Below are 18,797 nucleotides of genomic sequence, written 5' to 3' on the forward strand. Positions count from 1 at the left end.
TCCGCCTTGCTCCATCCTTCCTCCTTTCCTCCCACTGCCACAGGACTCTCTCTCCCCTGTTAAGAGGCCTAAGTCCCGATGCAATCTCTTTGTATGTAGTCTGTACATCACACCCAGTCCCAGGGCTTCGGCCCTCCCAGGCTGTCGGTAGCACGTGTTTCTGTACTAAATGGCGTTTTTCCCAGTTCGGATGATTTCAGTCTTTCCAGACTTCCTTTGAATTCCCTCTTCTCTTCTTCAGGTCCACTTTTCTCTCTTATTTCCGCTTCTGTATTCCTGTGTCTTGGGGGCCTTCTTTCCATGTTAAAATTTATATTCCACTTGTTCCAGAAAGGCTTGATAGCTGCTCAAAGGGATGCATAAAGCACAGCCAGTCAACACAGGCATGAAGGAGGTGAGAAGGGAAAACAAGGAGAGACCCATAAAGTGGAGCTCAGGGTGAGCTAAAGTCCCAGTGGCGGTGACCTTTGTGCTTTTTCACAGCAGGGAAGCCTGCAAATTTGGCTTTAAACTTGCCAGAGACAAAGTGAGAAGGGGCCCCTGGTCAGCTCCAGCTTGGTTCTCCCAGAAGATAGAAACACAGCAGCCTCCCAGAGAATAACAAATATTCCTGCTGTGAACCGCAGGGGCAGAGGAGCTGTTATTTCCATTTTTGTTGGCTCTTCCCTCCTACAGCTTCTCTTCCCTGCACTGTAGACCCCAGACGTGTAGAAGCCAGGCTGACTCCTCCCCCGTGCCTCCTTTCCGTCCTCCCTGCAGGCCCACCTCCACCCTGCCTTGGAGTTGCACTGCTCCCCCCCATCTGTGTGTCTTTTCTCATCTTCTCTTAAAGACCCAGGAGACCTTCCTGCAGCTGCAGGCCCATATCACCAACCTCCCTGCTCTTCTCTGTCCTGTACACGGAGCAGCCTCCCTGGGTCTGTCTTTTTTTTCTCACATCCAACAGGCTTCTGTGCTGTTATTTGCAAAGCTATGCCTTTCACTGTCAAGGTTGCATAGTTCTCTTTTATGGAAGACTCTACAATGTTCCAGCATACTTCTCCTAAAATACTTGTCCTAATACAGTGCTTCCAACTTCCCAAATAAAGTCCTAGAACCTTCCTTGGAAACTGTGACACTCTGGATACAGTGCTGTGTGCTTAGGGAATGAGGACTAGGCTCAGATTGAACTCTCTCTTGCTTTTGCCCTTCGTTAGTTACAATGGTAGTGGCCATATTTTCCAAACTGAAAATCAGATGTCTAACAAATTGCCTTCACTGAAAATAATCAAATTATAAGGAATTGGGACTGCCCCAAGAAAATCCAGGGCATATGTCCCCAAATGAAAAGCACGTGGCGAAGGCTAAGCCCTCTGCTTCCGGCTTTCCTTGCAATCCAAATCCAAGCCTGGCTACCACTGCAGGGGCAAGTGGGCGCATCCCAGTTCATAGCCCTTCCTGGCTCTGGATCCTTTGCTGGGACAAATAGGTAGCTGTTAGCCACAAAGGCTTTGAGCAGTCTTGCTTCAGTTTCCAAATGAAGGCCAAGGTTTCTACCTAAGGCTTACCTCAGTGGATTCCCAGGACCTGGAAGTGAGTGGTATGGTCCCTGGGCTTACTCTGAGAAAACTGATGATCCCAGCCACATAGCCTGGAAGAAGACTCTCTGGTTATTCCAGGAACCTCGGGGAGCTCATCTCATAATTGGGATGATCATTCCGCCCGATGGGAACATGATCGAAGGTTACACGGTGGCTCTTAGTAACACAGTATCATCACTGTCATCCTGACTCTCTCGGTGCCCCTCCTCACCCCCTCCAGCCCTCCTGAAAGGCAGCATGACAAGCCGGCCACTGCTGCACTCCTTGCTCCTGCCTGTTTCCTTCCTCCATTCAGGCCCCCATTTCCAAATTGCTCTAGTCTTGTTCTTGTAAGAGGTACACCCTGCAGGTACAGCTGGCTGATGCTGGTGGAGAACTTGTCTATATCACTAGCCATCTTCCTTTCCCTGCCAGGTTCTCAGTGGTTTGTGTCCACACCAGCTCATCCTGTCCTTGCACCCCCAGACTGGCTGGCCAGACCACACCAACTGACCAGCTCCTGCAGCTTGCTCTTCTCCTTCTTCTCAGGAAGACCCCTCACTACCTTTTAATAAAATCCCAAGACTAGAAATATATTGAGCCACATTATCCCCATTGGATGTATAGAAAATTGAGGCTTACAAATTTCAGCTCTACATTAGGAAGTTTGCCATTAAATCTGTAGAACGGACTGCCAACTAATGAAGTGAGTATCCCATCAGCCAAAGAGACAAAAAGAGACTGGAGAGAAGAACTGGCTGATCTAAGGTGTCGCTCGCTGATTGTAAGATGTTATTACTTTAAACACCCCTATGAAATAAAAAACAAAAATGCTCACACTCAAACAAAAAGTGCTTTCACTTAAACTCTAATTTGATTACAAGATATAGTCCGATTTCAAAGATGTCAATGTGTGAACAAATGTGCATCTACTCTTGAAATATGGTAGGTGGTGCTCATAGTCCTTTGCAGATCTAACCTTCTATTACTTCCTTGAGTCTATCCAGTGAAATGTCAGACCTCCCCTTCTGCTTGAGCTTGAGTGACCCCGTTAGTAAGAAATGGATTCATGCTCAACATTGCTTTCAGATCCCTGTGGTGTAGTAGGTGAACTAACTCCATATCCAGGCGAGTGTCAAACTCTGCCCTCTGTCCCTCTTGACTGGAAATAGCACTTACCACTTAATTCAGGGATTGGCAAACTTTTTCTTGAAAGGGTCAGATTGCAAATATGTTAGACTTTGCAGGCTACTTAGTGGGCTCTGCCAGACTCTGTTCAGCTCTCCTGTTGGAATCATAAAGCAACCACAGACAGCATGAAAGCAAATGAGCGTGGCTGTGCTCCAATACAGCTTCATTTGGACGCTGAACCTTGAATTTCACATCATTTTCACGTGTCACAAAATGTTATTCTTTTGACTTTTGTTTAAGTCTTTGCTTGAGGACAACATTAAATAGGCAGTAGGCTGGGTTTGGCCCTGGGACTATAATTTGCCAGCCTCTGTCTTAGGCAGTCCTAGGCTAAATTAGCAAGGTCTCTTTATTTCTGCAGGCCTCAGCTTCCTCATTTGCAAGGGGAGGTGGTGGCAGTGCTCATAGCATTGTCATGTTAATTATGTCAGTTAATGTCTATAAAGCATCAGGACAGTTCCTGGCACACAGTAGGCACCAATTTGTGATGGCTATTGATGCTGCTACTGTTAATTTCATGAATGGCACCCATCTTGACTATCCCTGGAGTCCACTTTGGAGTGGGCAGCACAGCTGTCCCTGCAATGTAGGAGCATGTGCTGCCCTCTTCTGGCAGACAGAGGAATCGGTGCCAGACTGTGACCCCCAAAGGAGGCCTGTGGGTTTCCAGTGTGGTCCTGTACAAGGATGGACTCAGTTGCTGTACCTAAGCTCTGTCTGGGGTGGCCAGACAAGGCCAGGTTTCCTTCAGGGGTGCAAAGCCACCTTCCATTATTTTCCCTCCTCATCAAGGGACCTGCTGCCCCAACTGCTTCTTTCTCCCTTTCCTCTCCTCCCCCCACAGCCTCATCTTTTCATCTGTGAACATCCTTGACCTGAAATAGAAAAACATTTGAAAAGGTTCAGGGCAGCCTGAGAGGACTGTCAGCCTGGAGCTAACAAGCTCCTTGTTATCAAAGGCCTGGTGCGTTCCCCCCAAAGCACTCTAAGAGGCAGCTGCTGTTGGGGTGAGGGCAGGAGGAGGGGGTTGGAGAGGTGGGGCACTTTTTCCAGATCCCCAGGATGTGAGGAGCCACATTTGAGAGATAGCGTGTGTATTTATTATTTCAAGCCACAAATCCAATCACAAGGCACTTCGTACCCTCTCACCTCTCTCCCTTCTTTGCCCTCTGCCCCCTGTCACTGTGGGCCTGGCCTTTTCCTGGGTCACAGGCTTGGTCCCGCTGTTCATTGTGTCAGGGGTAAAAAGCAGTGGGCATGCGGGTTGTAATTACCCCACAGCATATGCAGAAACAGCAGTCACTCCCGCTGAGGTGGCCGTGGGGCTCCATGTCTACCCTGTGGGATGTACCCAGCCCTTCTGGAGGAGCACAGCTGCATCCCAACTCAGGGACAGTGAGTCCCTGGAAGACCTCAGCCAAGGCCGAAGCCCCACAGGGGGCCTATCAGGCTGTTGGCTAGACTGGGATTCCTGGGTGGTCACAGCGACCACCGCTGCGACGAGATCACCCGTGACAGCCTTGCCACTTCCTCACAAAACAGCCATTGTGGTCTCCTTCCAGAAAGCCTCTGGTCACAAAGGGACCCTTCAGCCTGCCTTCCTCAACAATCCCTGTGTGTGAATAGCCAACTCGGGGTATTTTGTTTGTTTGTTTGTTGGGTTAAAGTTTTGCTTTGATTAGCATTCTTGCAAGGAAAAACAAATAACCTAGCTCAGTGGACCGAGGTCTGGTGGGCCCTGTAAAGTTGCATGCCCTGGTCTCATCCCACATGGAGGGGCTTTTTGTTTGTTTGTTTGTTGGGTTAAAGTTTTGCTTTGATTAGCATTCTTGCAAGGAAAAACAAATATCCTAGCTCAGTGGACCGAGGTCTGGTGGGCCCTGTAAAGTTGCATGCCCTGGTCTCGTCCCACTTGGAGGGGCCTTGAGGCTAAAAGCAACACAGAGGGGAAGGGGGCCAATACTTCCTCTGGCACCTCCCACGAGCAGCCCAGGGATTCCTCCAGAGGGCCTTTGATTTGCTTCATTATTAGGTGGATGCTTGCAATTTATAATTTAGCAAATCTTGTTCCTGAAACGAATCCTTGGGCAGTCGTAAGGAAGGCGAACTGGGGCAGCTGGGGAGGAGGGGCTGGGGAAGGTGGGTCCTGCGTGGGTGGGCGCATTCATTAGTGGAATTCTGCTGTGTGGGCTCCCGACTAGAGTCAAGCGGAGACCACCAACACCATTCCATGTGGTGGAATTTCCCGCTGTCTGACCAGAATGAGTTCTCCTGGTCTGGCCTGGACTCAGATCAAGACCTGGGGAATAAAGGAACATTAAATGACTAATTTGCGCACAAGTTAAGTGTTCTTTCACCTCTCACTACCTTTACCTCATCCTATGCAACCGACACCTCCTCTCTCTGTGCAGTCTACACATGGGGACTAAATACATTCCTGGTCTCTGTGTGTGTCTCTCTCTCACACACACACACACGCTCTCACACAGATTGTGTGTGTTCTGACGTTTCTGTGTATTTAGCGAAGGCCATCACATACCTCCTTAAATAAACAGTCTGATTTCAATTAATCTAAAAAACATCCTGCTTCCATGCTCAGTGCAAAGTTATATTCATTATGGGACATGACAGGGATCTCACAGCTGTCCCCCTAAGCACAAGGTGTTTAGACCACAGTGTGTACCAGGAGGTGCAGGTCAGGCACATCACAGTTGGTTTATACAATTACTCCACTCGTGACCCCTTGTCTGTGGTTAGGACGTAGCTTTGAGGAAAAATGTTCCACATCTCTGCCAACTCTTAGAGGAGAATGGCTTCCGGGTAAATGAATATGTAACATGGATTTCCTCATTGTTGGTAGAGCTGGGGCTGAACAAAATGAGATGCAAAATCCAGGTAGTGTGCTGAACCTTCTAGCAAAAACTTCAAACACCCTGATTTATAAACTCCTTTTGTCAACCTTTTCACTATCTGGTCCCAGGGGAATGGGCAATGTTCTCTCCATTTCACAAGGAAAGCCTGGAGAAGGAGAGCATTGCTCAGAAGACACGGTGGAGCCAGGACACACCAGACGTTTCTCAGCTTTCAAACTCTCTGGCTACAAACGAATATGACTAAAACGTAAGAACTGAAACCAGGGCTTAGATCCAGTCTGGTATTCTGAATTGATCAGTGGCTTAGAGAGGATAATTTGTTGGGGAAAAAGTTGCTACACAGAATTTTGACTTTAAAACCACTAGTTTTCTTTAAAATCTTGCTCTAGAATTGTCTTTCAGGAAGGCCTCTGCTTCACCTCAGGTCTATTTATGGGTTCAACCTTACTAGCCTCACAAGCTAAAATCACATGCATTTAAGCCTTAAGTGTAAGATAGCACTTCTTCTTTTTTTTTTTTTTTTTAATTTGTCTTTTTAGCCAGTCCATTTTCTCCCTTAAATGTACATGTGAATCATCTGGATGTTGTAGGGGAAGAATAACTCCCATAGGTTCTTAGTTATAAGGGATCACCAGTAACAAAAGACAGGTTATCAAGAGAAAAACAAACAGAAGTTTATTAACATGTATATTTCATACATACATGGGAGACACCCAGGGAATGAGCAGCTTTCAAAAAAGGATGCTTTGAGTTCTGATTTATAGTATAGCGTCTTTAACTAAGGACAGTAAAGTTTTAGAGAAGTGACAAAGGACAAGAACTTTGCGTCTCTAGGGAGAGCAACTTGAGAGGAAGGCAAATGAAGGGCAGATAAAGGCTAGTTAGTAAAGCTTGTTGGTGCAGAGTCCCCTGGTACCATGTCCAGGGCAATAAGTCTACAATGGTCTTCAGTGATTGTCCCTGCTGGAAGGGGAGACAGGACGCCTTTTGTCTTTGTAAATCTCTGTCCTGCTTTTAGGCACATAGAGGGAGGTCAGAGAGCTTTCCTGCATCTGCTTCTTCTTATGCTGTTTTTTTTTTTTTTTTTTTTTTTATCCCGGGGCTGAACCTGCCACCTTCGGTATATGGGGCGGTGCCCTACTCCTTTGAGCCACAGGTGCTGCCCATCTGCTGCTTCATAACTGTCTTCATCTCAATAGTCCCTCATACTTCAGGGTGGCATTTTCTAGTCTCCCACAGGTCTTGTTACAAAGCAGATATTGAGGCAATGAGTCCAGGACAGGGCCTGCCTGAGAACAACGGGCGATTCTGATGCTGCCCATCCAGGGCTGTGCTCTGAGGAGCGGGTTCTGGACAGCTGTCCTCATGAGGGCACAGGCTGCGTGTGTCTCCATCATTGTCATCCTCAGAGACAGCCCAGCATCTGACCCAGAGCCGGTGCTCGATGAACGAATCATATCCCGGAACTCTTCCAGATGCCCAGACCCTCTCTGTGCCTTTACCTGAGAAGCTGCCCCCTGCCCCTGCCCTGACTGGTCAGTGTCTAGGGAGCTTCCTCCACCACCTTCCTACCCCTCTCTGGAACCTTCAGCTTTTAAAAGCCTCCTCCCACTTTGCAGGCCCCTCTATGCTCTAGGTTATATATCTTTGCAACTCTCTTAGTCCCTATTCTGTGACAAGAACTATCTTTCGCCTGAGAAGGTATTGTGCTTTTATAACCTCAGTTATATAAAATCAAGCTTCATAGTAAAAAATCTGAATCATCTCAAAACTGAAAATCTGAGCAGTTCCCCTCACTAGGACCATCAGTGCAATGGTGTTTTCTTAAGTGGAATTTTTCTTTTCACCTTTATTTTTATAACTACATTCAAGGCAAATTATATTTGGTGTTAAGGGTGATACTTCACCAAGAGTCAAAAGAGAAAACCCAGAAGGCTAAATTCTAGCATTCTTTCAGCTAGAAGCCACAGGTCAAATTATTTTTTCTAAGAACCCTACTGGAAGAAGCATTTAATGATCTGGATCATAGTAAATATGTTTCTCAGGGCTCACGTACAGAACCTCTTCCACTCCTAAATATTTTGAGGGAGGGAGGTTTGAACCACATGACTTCTCAGGCCTACAGCACTCAGCTCTAACTCTCTGACGGTCACCTGCCCATTAAGGTTTGCAGTGATGCTTATCCATGTTTTGTTTCCATTGTGGGGACCCCAAAGATAAATTTTACCCAACACCTTGCCTTGGTTCAAACTGGGTCATTTGGCGGAGAGGTGCAGGTATGTTTGCCTTTGGGCTCCAATGACAAAATGGCTAGGAGGGCATCTCAGACCAGACTATTAGAATCCCTTCATGTATTCCTTAAGAGACGGAACGCTATCATTATACAAAGGAAGGGAACCACTGCAGGTCCTCTGAAGAGTTAAAGCCAGTTACGTAAGCATACAGAGACACAGAGTCACATGACTTTACAGTCCCTCATCTTTTCTCAGACTCCACTGAATAGCTCATTTGTTCAACAAATACTTATTCAATAATAGGCACTGTGCAAGGTGCTAGAATAAAAATGGAATAATGAAATATTGGCAAGACCTATGTGTATTGGCAAAGGTTGAATTTGGCTGTATATAATAGAAACTTGATTACCATGACTAAAGCAAACACTTGTTTTATTTCACTAGCAAAACCTGTATAGCATTTTACTATGTGCCACGCCCTGTTCTAGGCACTCCTGATAAATGTTTACTTCTTAGTAGGAGTTTGCTTTTCTCACCTAACAAAAGAAGTCCAGAGACTAGAGAGCTCCAGGCAAAAGTAGTTGCTTAAAAGAGTCATGGATTCCACTCCTTCCATTCCTTATTCTCTAGAGGTAATGTGTGATTTTTATTCGTGTCACAGGATGGTTGCTCTGCTTCCAGACCTTACATCCTAGTTCCAAGCAGCGCCAGCTGCATCTGTCTTATCTTTCCCAGACTTCCACTTCATCTCATTTGCCATAACTCAGTCATCTGCCCTCGCTGGAAGTCTGGGAGTCTGGGAAGATGAGTATTTTTGAGTGGGCACATTGCTACCCTGAAAAAAAAATCTGGGTTCTGTTTCCTATTAGTAACAAAGAAGGGGGAAAGTGGATTCTTGCATATAATTCACTTTCAAGTTAAGGTAATTTTTTTCCCTATGGTGAAAATATCTGATGTAGCCATTGCCAAAAAGGACACATTATTTCAAATTCTCTTTTGGGTTTGACAAAATCTGAGTCATTATCTCGCCTGTATTTTAGGAAACAGAAATATAGCATTGCACATTTAATTTACAACACTCTACTTCAAACTCTAGAAGACATAGGACTGTAGTTAAAGCCGTGCAGCTAAGACAGCCAACAGGAAGCTTCTCCCCCTCAACTGTAATTCACATGGGAACACATGAGGGGCACCAGGGAATGGCTCTGGGCAACGGGTCGGGGGAGGTCTGGGGATAACTAGAGCATATCTAGGGAATTCTGAAAGGCATGGGGCACCTCAACCCTTAAGGCTGGCCCATTTCACCAGTCTTAGGAAGAAGGTTTACCTTCTGTGGGACTGTGATTAGGGCTGTAGGGTCACAATGAAAGGACCAGGTGAATATTCCTGTTCGTGTTAGTGTTTATGAAAACTGAAGAAAAGCCTCTGCATGATGTGTCTGGGGTGACTTCGTCAGGGCAGAGGACTAGTTGAACCCAATGTTTATCAAGCAGGACCAGAGGCAAGAGCCCTATTTTTCTTGCAGCTCTAGGAATGTACTGGTTTTTTTGTGCGCTTTGACTCTCGCGCATCAGCATGTGCACATTGCACGTAAAGACCATCTGCTGTATGCCAGGCACCAAGCTGAGCCTTCTCCACAGGTGTGGGCTCAGTTCCTACTCCCAGCAGCATTATAAGGTATGCTGTGGTATTACCTCCAGTTTACAGATAAGAAAACTGAGGCACAGGAGGTCAAGCAACACAGTTAAGCTTGTATGCACCAGAGCCAGGACCCCACCCCAGCCAGCTGGTCCCAGGGTCTTGTGCGTCTCACACATTGAATGTAATCCATTATGCATTAATGTATTTGCTACCAAGTTTTTAAACAAAAGGAGGCCATTTAAGAAATGGTGATCAAATCAGTTCATGAACTAGTGAATCTTCAATGAATGACTACCTCATGTGTGTGTTTCCCTAAGTGTACTCAGCAGTCCCCAGTTCACTGTCAGAGTCCTGACCCAGTGATCCATGTGAGCAACGGGGCCCAAACCTTCCCATAGCGGGTGCTGAAAGAAGGAATGGGTGAGGGAAGGGGATTCATAGGATAGTCACAGAATTAGCAGAACCACTTCAGTATGGATTTAGAGTTGAGGTGGCAGAGAGGGAGTTTTAGCCATTTGAGGATGAAGCGAGACAAAATGTGGTTAATCACGTTAACTGAAGTGTCTGGGGGCAGGGAGAGTTGAAAAAGTCCCTAGGTCAAAACCCCAGAATAGTTGAGATAAAGTTAGAATGTCCCTTGACCAGCTCAGTCCAAATGTTTGAACACAGACGTTAAGCTTAATCTACGGCCTGATACTTAAAAATAACCTGTTATGAAGTAACCATAAAAAAACTCACAGATTTCAGCCTGATTCAGTCTGCCACATAAACTACAGCAGCATTAATGGCTTCAGTCAGCATTTATGTCCTTCTTTCTATTAGCACAATGGGTTTTACAACCATTTATGAGTTTCTGGAAGGCCTAATAGAAAACACACATACATGTTCTCTGTGGAAAATGAGAGTTTTGCGCTTTGCTGCAGGACAGGCCAGAAGGGGTCGCCTCTGCCCCACAGCTAAATTCTGAGGTGGGTTCCCTAATCCGGAACACATTCTCTGGTGCCCCAGCTAGCGCCACCCTCCCGCTGGAGAGTCTCCATGCTTCCCTCCTGAATTCAGAGTCTCCGTTTCTCCCTCTCAATCTCTCTGCCTCTCTCTCTCTTTTTCCTTCTGTTGATCAGTATTTGGGGAGCTCACACGTACAGACTGTGTACAAGAAAGGAAACCTAAATTTGCAGATCTAAGTGACAATCTGTTTCTTTGAATTTACAGTGGCTTTTAGGTAATTGAGAAAATTATCTGGATCTGAAATTGTCCATGCCTCCTTTCTTATTTAAAAATAAAAATTATACACTAGGCATGCTACAGTTGTCCTAAATTCTTTATCATGCTAGTGATTTAAACATAGCTAAATACTACCCAGAGGCTCTTCTTGCCTTTTTTCAAATTAAAATATATCTATCTATCTACATCCTGGATTTTGGTGTAGTACTTATGAACACAAGCAAAATATAAGGTTGCTTGGCTATATGGAAAAGATGATTCTTCACAAGGATCCCCATAAAGTTTGTGGAAGAAAGGTATATGGCAAATATGTCTTTTCCTTAAGGAAAAGTCCCTAAATTCCTTGGAATATATCAGAAAGAGTCCCATTCATTCAGTGATTCTCTCCACCAAAAGGTGACTGGGGTGCACCCAGCAGAGTCCCATATATATTCTAACCCACTGTAGTTATAAGACCCGAGCCCTATCTTTGGAATAAAGCATCATTTACTGGCCTCCTACTGGCTAGAACTCTAGGAGTCTGTCATTTAATTCATCCTCCCTTCCGAGGCTGAAATCTTTTCTAGAACAAATAAATAATACCCACTGCAGCCCGTGCGGCAGACTCTTCTCTAGCCCAGCTGACGCCCCACGAGCGAACAGTGGGGAATCTGTTGAAGCTGCCATTGCATTTTGCTTTCTCATAAACCACTGTTTGTCTTTCCTCCTTTCCTGTTTTCACCAGCGCCTAGAAACGGAGGCCTGGGAATCACTTCCCACGTGTGAGCCCCTGGATCTTTCACAGCCAGAGCCAATTTGACAACTTCCTTCTCTCTGCTCTGAAGCCAAGTCCAGTGTCCTTGGTCTGCTGCCAAAGCTGGACATGAATTCTCTAAAGTATCAAACCAAGAGAATTAGACACACCCTTGTAGCCTGGAGAGAACAATACCAAACGCGAAGAGATGAATCCAGGCAACTGACCGTGTTGGAAAGTGCAAGAATGAGCCTCGTCCCGTGAGCTCAGCAGGATTCCCCTTGGACCTATAAAGTTGTAGGATATTCAGATAAGCTTCACTTCAGACACCAGACCTTTGAATTTACGGTGGCTTTTAGGTAATTGAGAAAATTATCTGGATCTGCAATTGACAGCTGATCTCTTGCTGTCTTGCCTTTTGCTCCGTGTCTTCTCCCCCCACCCCCATCCTTTCATAAACTTCAGTTCTCCAACTATAATAATAGTAATAATAATAGGCATCTGTAATTCTGTCCCACTTTGCACCAAACCACAGAAGATGCTTTAACCTCAGTCTGAACAGCCATAACCAGTAGCAGGCTCCAAACCCAAGTCTCTTCAGGGCCGGTGTGAATGTGTCTCTCTGCTACTGTGTTTGTTATCTCAAGTCCTCGTGAACCCCCTGGCTCCCCTCACCCGGGCTCTCTCTGTTCCTTCCTTGAAGATACCAGGGACATGAGAACACCCAGGCACGGCAGAGGGGGCCCACCAGACCTGCCAGAAAGCCCCCTTCCCATCTCCTGAAACTCGGCTGCTGTTTCTGGTTCTGTGTGGTCTAGGGACTGGGGTTACTCATGCTTTAAGAGACAAAGGGACCATAAGGATCAACCACCCCTTACCTGCTGTGTGTTCTAGAAGGGGCACTGCTATGCTAGTGGGAGAACCCCGGTTCCCACCTGCTTTACAATTTTACCGCTATGTGATCATTCATACTGTGACCTGACTGTAACTGGGCCCCCTTTCTCTCTGTTTAAGAATTTCGGCAGCTGAGAAAAGCTACATGACTAATTTCCAAAAGCTGAGAGGCGAATGTAAATCTTTATGTAAAGTTTCTGGGGGGCGTGGGGGTTGCTTGCACTGCCCATCACAAAGCTGAACATCCTGAAAAGCCCCTTAGATCAGCCTTGTCTCTTGTCAAAGTCGAGCTCCTCATGGCAGAGTCTCCACTTCTGCCTGCCTTGCTGTGCCCTCCCCTCTCCTCCACCCTCCTAACTCTCCTGGGCCCTGCTGGGGCTTCAGCGTCCCCTCACTCCTGGGTCTGCGGCCCTGGGCAATTTGACTTCTCTTAGTTTTTCCACCTCTCCCATAGCTGGATGGGGAGGATGGTCTTCTTTGTCCAAGATAATACATTTTTATTATTCTATTTTATTTTTTTGTTCTAGTCACATTAACATTCATGTTTTAAACTATCAAATAGTCAACAAGGTATGGCCATCTTTGTATTTTTTTCCCCAAGAATATGTGATGGCCAGAAAACTCCCCACTGTGGCCTCCTTCACACCACAACTGCACCTTTCTTTTAGGCACCCTTTGTGATAGCGCCGATCTCAAGGGAGAAGATAAAAAGCAAAAACTTCATTTTGGCTTCCAGGTATTTTTCAATATCTAGATATTTCTTCCTTCACAGACATAATCCAAATAGATCTCTCAATTTTTCATCCCAATGTTTCGCTGTCACACAGACCACATACACGACAGCAACAGCCCCAAGGGCAGGCAGAGTTTGCACTTGTTACTGAGAAATGATGTAAAGGATCAGAGAAAGATTTCTAGACTCAATCACGAGCACTCTGAAAGTACAAAGAATTCTAGCTAATATCAGCCATTAGTAACAGAACACAAATACGTTATCAAATTAGCTGGGATCCAGGGCAGGAGCGCTGATGCCCCCTTTTAGGAAGGGTCACAGATGTCTGAGAACAGTCCACGGAACACGCAGCTCGTGTGGATAGCTGGGAGCAATGGGACTGTCCTTGGCATCCCGGTGGCCTTGCAGAGTGGGAGAAGTTAAGGTTTCAGAATCTAACAGCCTTGTTTTGCTCCTAACTTGAGTAATAGAGCCCATATTTTGAAAATATTTTTTTCTCTTTGCCTGAGTCCATGATTTTAATATCTGAGGTGTTCATCAGCGTTCAGCTTCTGATATTCAAAATAGCTTTTTCAACAGTAAGTAGATGGGCTTGTAATCCAAGCTATTGTTTTAAGAGTTTCTGAATCCTTTTATTTCTCAGTTTTCACCCCAGAAGCTTACCTGGATGCTTCAGCTAGCAGAGTAGAGAATAGCCCTTCCACCAGCGACAGTGTTAGGCCGGAGCCCTGCTTCCCTGTGGTTGATGGACTATTTGACATAGGAGAATAAAAGGAAAGCCCACCTTTCCTGGCTCAGGGAATTTGAAGATTACAGAAAGAGGCAGGAGAGTCAGGGCACTAGAGGCGTATTTAGGAGCCCCATGTGTTGCTTTGCTTGGGTATCCTTCCAGGGTTTGGAGGGAGACTTATACCCCACCTATGACCCCCTCCCTAGGGCCAACATCCCAAGGGTTACCGTGATAAAAGAATCACACTGAGAAGAGACCAGAGCCCCCACTAGCTTCCTACCTCTGAGATTCCAGAATTCCATTCTCCCTGGTGCCTTGAGGTCACAGAAGCTTCCTCCCCCAACCCCCAGTCCCATGAGTCCAGGGAGAAGAAAAGGGAAGGCCACTGCTCTCTTAGAAACAGAGCATTTTTATGCAAAAGAGACTAAGAATTCTCTAGAGGGACTATTTTGATTACTATATCAGACTAGGTTATAATCTGGAATGTACTGAATTAAAGTTGTTGTCCCACTACCCAAGGAGCTGGGAGTTTCCAAAAACCATAGCAGGTCAAAACAGAACATGACCCGTTTTCATTGTACATCCTAGGAATAGTATGGACCGTTTAAGGCCTCAGCTGTGTGTGTGCCTGCACAAGCCTGTGTGCCTTGGAAAAGTCCAAGACTCAGTTTCTTCATCTGCTAACTGAGTGTGGGTAATAGTTCTCATCTCAACAGCCTCATTGTGTGTTTAAATGATGGGTGAACCATGCATAAACAGTCCCGGCTCACTGTAGAAAGGTGGTGAGCATATCTTTCTGCTGTGCTGGGCAATGGGATTAACAACAAAAGGAAAAGAGCGGGGCAGAGGTGGCTCAGCTGTGGCAGCACCCAGTGGCCACCAGCTCCTTCTCCATGGATAGGTGAACGGACCATCCAGGCTGCAGACTGTGCTCAGAGGTGGGCCCCTGGTTCTTATTTCACTGCGAGTGCATGTGCCAGAGGAAAACCACACATGAGAAATTGAGCATGCAGCCACCTGGGCCCACAGAGCTGCTCCCATCCTTGCAAAGACCACCTTTGCCATCTGCTCTCCCCATGTGCATTTTGAGCCCAGGAGTCTCCTGGCCTTGTGCTCATCAGAATCTGCGCTGCCCCGAGCCTGCCAACAAACAGGGCTGAGCTCTGCTTGCAGGAACTTGTTGGAGGCTGGGTTAATGTCTTGGCTCCCAGCTCCTCATTTAGCCTCTATGTCCTAGTAAGAATATATTATTTTCTTAGCTCAAATTGCTGTTTCCAAGTCATTATTTCTCTACGATGGGAAAACAATATTGGGTCTTATGTAATATCAACCTCAATGAATCTGGAAGTGATCATGGAATGGGTGGATTTTTTTTTCCTCCTTAAAAAAGAGAAAAATAAATTTGAGATTGTTTGCATATGGCTGAGGATATTTATGAACTATTCCCCTTGTTTCCTCATCACATATTTTACCCAGTGCATTTGTGTGTGGTACAGAATAAATCTTTATGGGAGCAGAGGCAGAGAGGGGAGGAAAGCAGTTTAAGGACCAGGCCTGCGATGTGAGTGATCTTCGGTCTTGGAGTGCGCTGACCCCAGGCTCACTTGCTGGAGCCTGAGGGTTATGCCATCTGGCTACTCAGAGGAAGTCTTTCAGAGGGAGAGTTTCAAATATAAATACTGAAGGAATTAACATCTCCTTGTCCCAAGTCTGGTTTCTTTCACGCCTTCCGTACTCCTATTAGAACAGAAAGTTCAACATAAATGGTTTTATATAAAATAAATAAATAAATAAATAAATGGTTTTATGACCCAGGTGCCATCAGCCTAAAGAGATCATTAATCTCATAGATGCTGGATTGAGTCAGGGTCAGAGGAAGGTGTTGGCCAGCAGGAGGAAAGAACTGGCAAAGAATGGATGGGGCTGCCATTTGTTATTTGATAACATGGCCATGTTCGGGGGCATTTTTTGTTTTGTTTTGTTTCTTTGAGATAGAGTTTCACTCTGTCACACTAGGTAGAGTGCCCTGGTGTCAGAGCTCACAGCAACCTCAAATTCTTGAGATCAATCTGTCCTCTTGTCTCAGCCTCTGGAATAGCTAGGACTACAGGTGCCTGCCACAATGCCCAGCTAATTTTTCTACTTTTAGTAGAGATGGGATCTCACTTTGTTCAGGCTGATCTCAAACTCTTGAGCTCAGCTGATCCACCAGCCTTGGCCTCCCAATGTGCTAGGATTACAGGCGTGAGCCCCATACCTGCCATGTTTGAGTATATAGGCATGTTGCATTTTGATCCCTCTGGCTGTGCTTGTCAATACAACTTGTCACCTATGAGGGTCACAGAGAAGCATAAAGCTATACATTAAATATGGGCTCTTGCTGAACATCTAAAAAGTAAGGGGAGGAAAGTTCCAGACTGTTGACTTCTCTCTTTAGGGACTGGACCATTATCTTGGGCCTTCGTCAAATCTTCTGTCCTTTGGTGCACCTTGGAATTTTCAGGAATACATTGACCAAGGTATAGGGTGAGGAAGAGACAGCAGGTCGACCCCATATTTGGTAATGTAATAGCAACAACTTCCATTAAAAATGCCTTAATATGGGCTAGGCACTGTATGGGACACTTTCCTGGCATTATCCAAGTTTTCTCAGTGGTCTAACCAGGATTAGAGATCTTTAGTCCCATTATTGAGATGAGAAATCTAAAGTGCAGCAAAGTTGAAAACTTTGTCCAAGGTCATGCCTAAGTGGCAAAAATCAGGGACATATGTGGGATTTGTGGGGACTGAAGCCAATACAATAAGTACAAATGACTTTTTAAAGTCAAGTCCTTGAAAGGGGCTCAGGCAATCAAAGGACCTTGAAGCTTAAGGATCAGCAACTTCATAGTGAATCCACCTTGGGTGGGGTCAGAATTTAAACACAGGTTAGCTCCACATCACATGGCCCTGTCCCTGCTGCTTCATCTCCTCCTCTCTCTACCATGATTACCACCATTCCTGCCTTCCCATTCCCCATCACAAACATACCCTCCCACTCCCCCCCATGATGAGACTGGTGCACAGAGGACATCCTCAGAACAATCAACTTGGGCATGTGATATGGCATGTCACTGTTGTGACATAAAGCAACAACCACTCCCACTGCCAAACTGTAGCCCTTCCACTCAAGAATCAGTAGAGAGGTGGTTGAAATTTATCCAGAACTATCCCCTCAAGGAGCTTCAGTTGCTGTTCTTGGCCTCTTCCCCAAATTTCATGACAGTTCCCATACCTAGGGACTTGGGCACAGACTTGTGCAGTGGCCTGTTTGGGTCTCCAAAGAGCATTTGGAACCAGAACCTGTAATGTCCCATTTCCTATCATGTTTCTCTTTCCCTTGGAAGATATCACTTGGTCAAATTTTGCAGGCACAATATTTGATTCTTCCTTTTTTCATTATCATCAAGATTTTGCCATAATCCCCACAATGGAAAGAGGAGAGAGATGTGAGTAAGCAAAGAATCCTAGTTTAAATCACAAGTGCTTCAGGGTAAGCATAATAAGTACTGTTTAGTCCCCACCCCTTGCCATTGCCTTTGAATGGTCTTGCAGTCCCAGCACAGTCTAGACAATTACTAAAGGGAATCCAAGCATTTTTTCCAGCCCTGCTTTCTCTATTCTCCCAAACTGGAAACACAAAGCAGATGATGAAGTTCAAATGCCACACCAGGGAGAAAGAAGTATTGAGAAACCGTGTCCAACCTTCAGCCGGTTTTCAAACATTCCAGTAAGTTTTCAATAGATTTATCTTGGGCTAGTGTCATTCCATTGTCTCAAACAAAAGGCCTCCTGTGAAAAGACAAAAGCAAGTTATGTGAGGAGTGCCTCACAGAAAGCACATTTTGGAAAATCTGAACAAGAGGCTAGTCCTCTCTGCTTTGCCTCCAGAAGGCAACATCCCCCTTGTATCTGCGGGAATGAACATCAGGACCAACTCCCTTTTCTCAGTGTCACACTCTAAACCAGAGTCTGGAAAACAGCAGGTGGGGATGGGGCTGGTGACATGATAGTGCAGAGGCTGATGACCCGGCCAGCCATCCCCCTCTCTGTTTGTCCTTTAAGCTCAGGTGGGAAGGTTCTATATTAGTGTTCCATGGCTGGAATGGACTGTGAAAGGCTGGGAAAAGTGATTTTGAGTGATCCTCACTTTCCAGGATTGTTATTTTGGGCATTTTGTTCTACTTGTGTGTTGAAATGAATTCTTCAGCAGGTAGTTATTGGGGCAAGACTATAGAAGTCTCTGCCACATTATCTTCCCTTGCATGTTCATTCTTTGGACCATAACCATGATGGCCTTGCATGCAGCTGTGGTTGCACATTCCTGGTGAAGCCCACTCTTGGTGCACTGCCCTTGCATTTGGGACAGTGCTGATTTTTAGAACCATCTTCCCTTGATTGAACTCAAGTGTGCCTCCTTGACACCCATCACTTCTCTGGGGGCAACGCCAAACAGGGCTGCTCTGCTGACTCTGACACGTCCTCTTGGAAGGTCTTATCCCCAACTCTCCTCAGATCAGTTAGCCATAGATCATGCTTCTACAAAATCTGGCCTGTATCTCTGTCCTAGGATTTCTATACAGTTTTTATTTACTTATTTAATAGCCTTTTCTTTCTTTTTTATGAAATTAATGTGTGAATATATTATGGAATGTTGGTAAAATATGGGTAAGAAAAAAAATGTTGACTAGTATTATCACCCCTGCTGGAGATAAGCACTGTAAGAGCTTTCATTTATGTCCTAACTATTGTATGTCTATATTTATGAGTTTTTGTTTTTTCAAAATAAAATATTAGCTAATGGTTATTGTTTGGTTTGCATTTGCCTGTTCAGGCTATTTAGCCACTTCTGCTGTGGCATGTTAATGGTCCCTAGGTATTATGTAGTGTGTGGGGACCTGGCCGCATGACAAGGAGAACAGGATTCCAGATGAGTTACTCCACTC

General features: G+C 45.6%; 1 protein-coding gene across 2 annotated transcripts in view; it reads left to right on the plus strand.

Moving 5' to 3' along the window:
- Positions 1-18,797, plus strand: part of CLIC5 (chloride intracellular channel 5) — a 170,996-nt gene that overhangs the window by 141,609 nt on the left and 10,590 nt on the right. The window lies entirely within an intron of this gene.

The sequence above is a fragment of the Nycticebus coucang genome, chromosome 9, assembly GCF_027406575.1.
Source record: "Nycticebus coucang isolate mNycCou1 chromosome 9, mNycCou1.pri, whole genome shotgun sequence".
Taxonomy (NCBI): domain Eukaryota; kingdom Metazoa; phylum Chordata; class Mammalia; order Primates; family Lorisidae; genus Nycticebus; species Nycticebus coucang.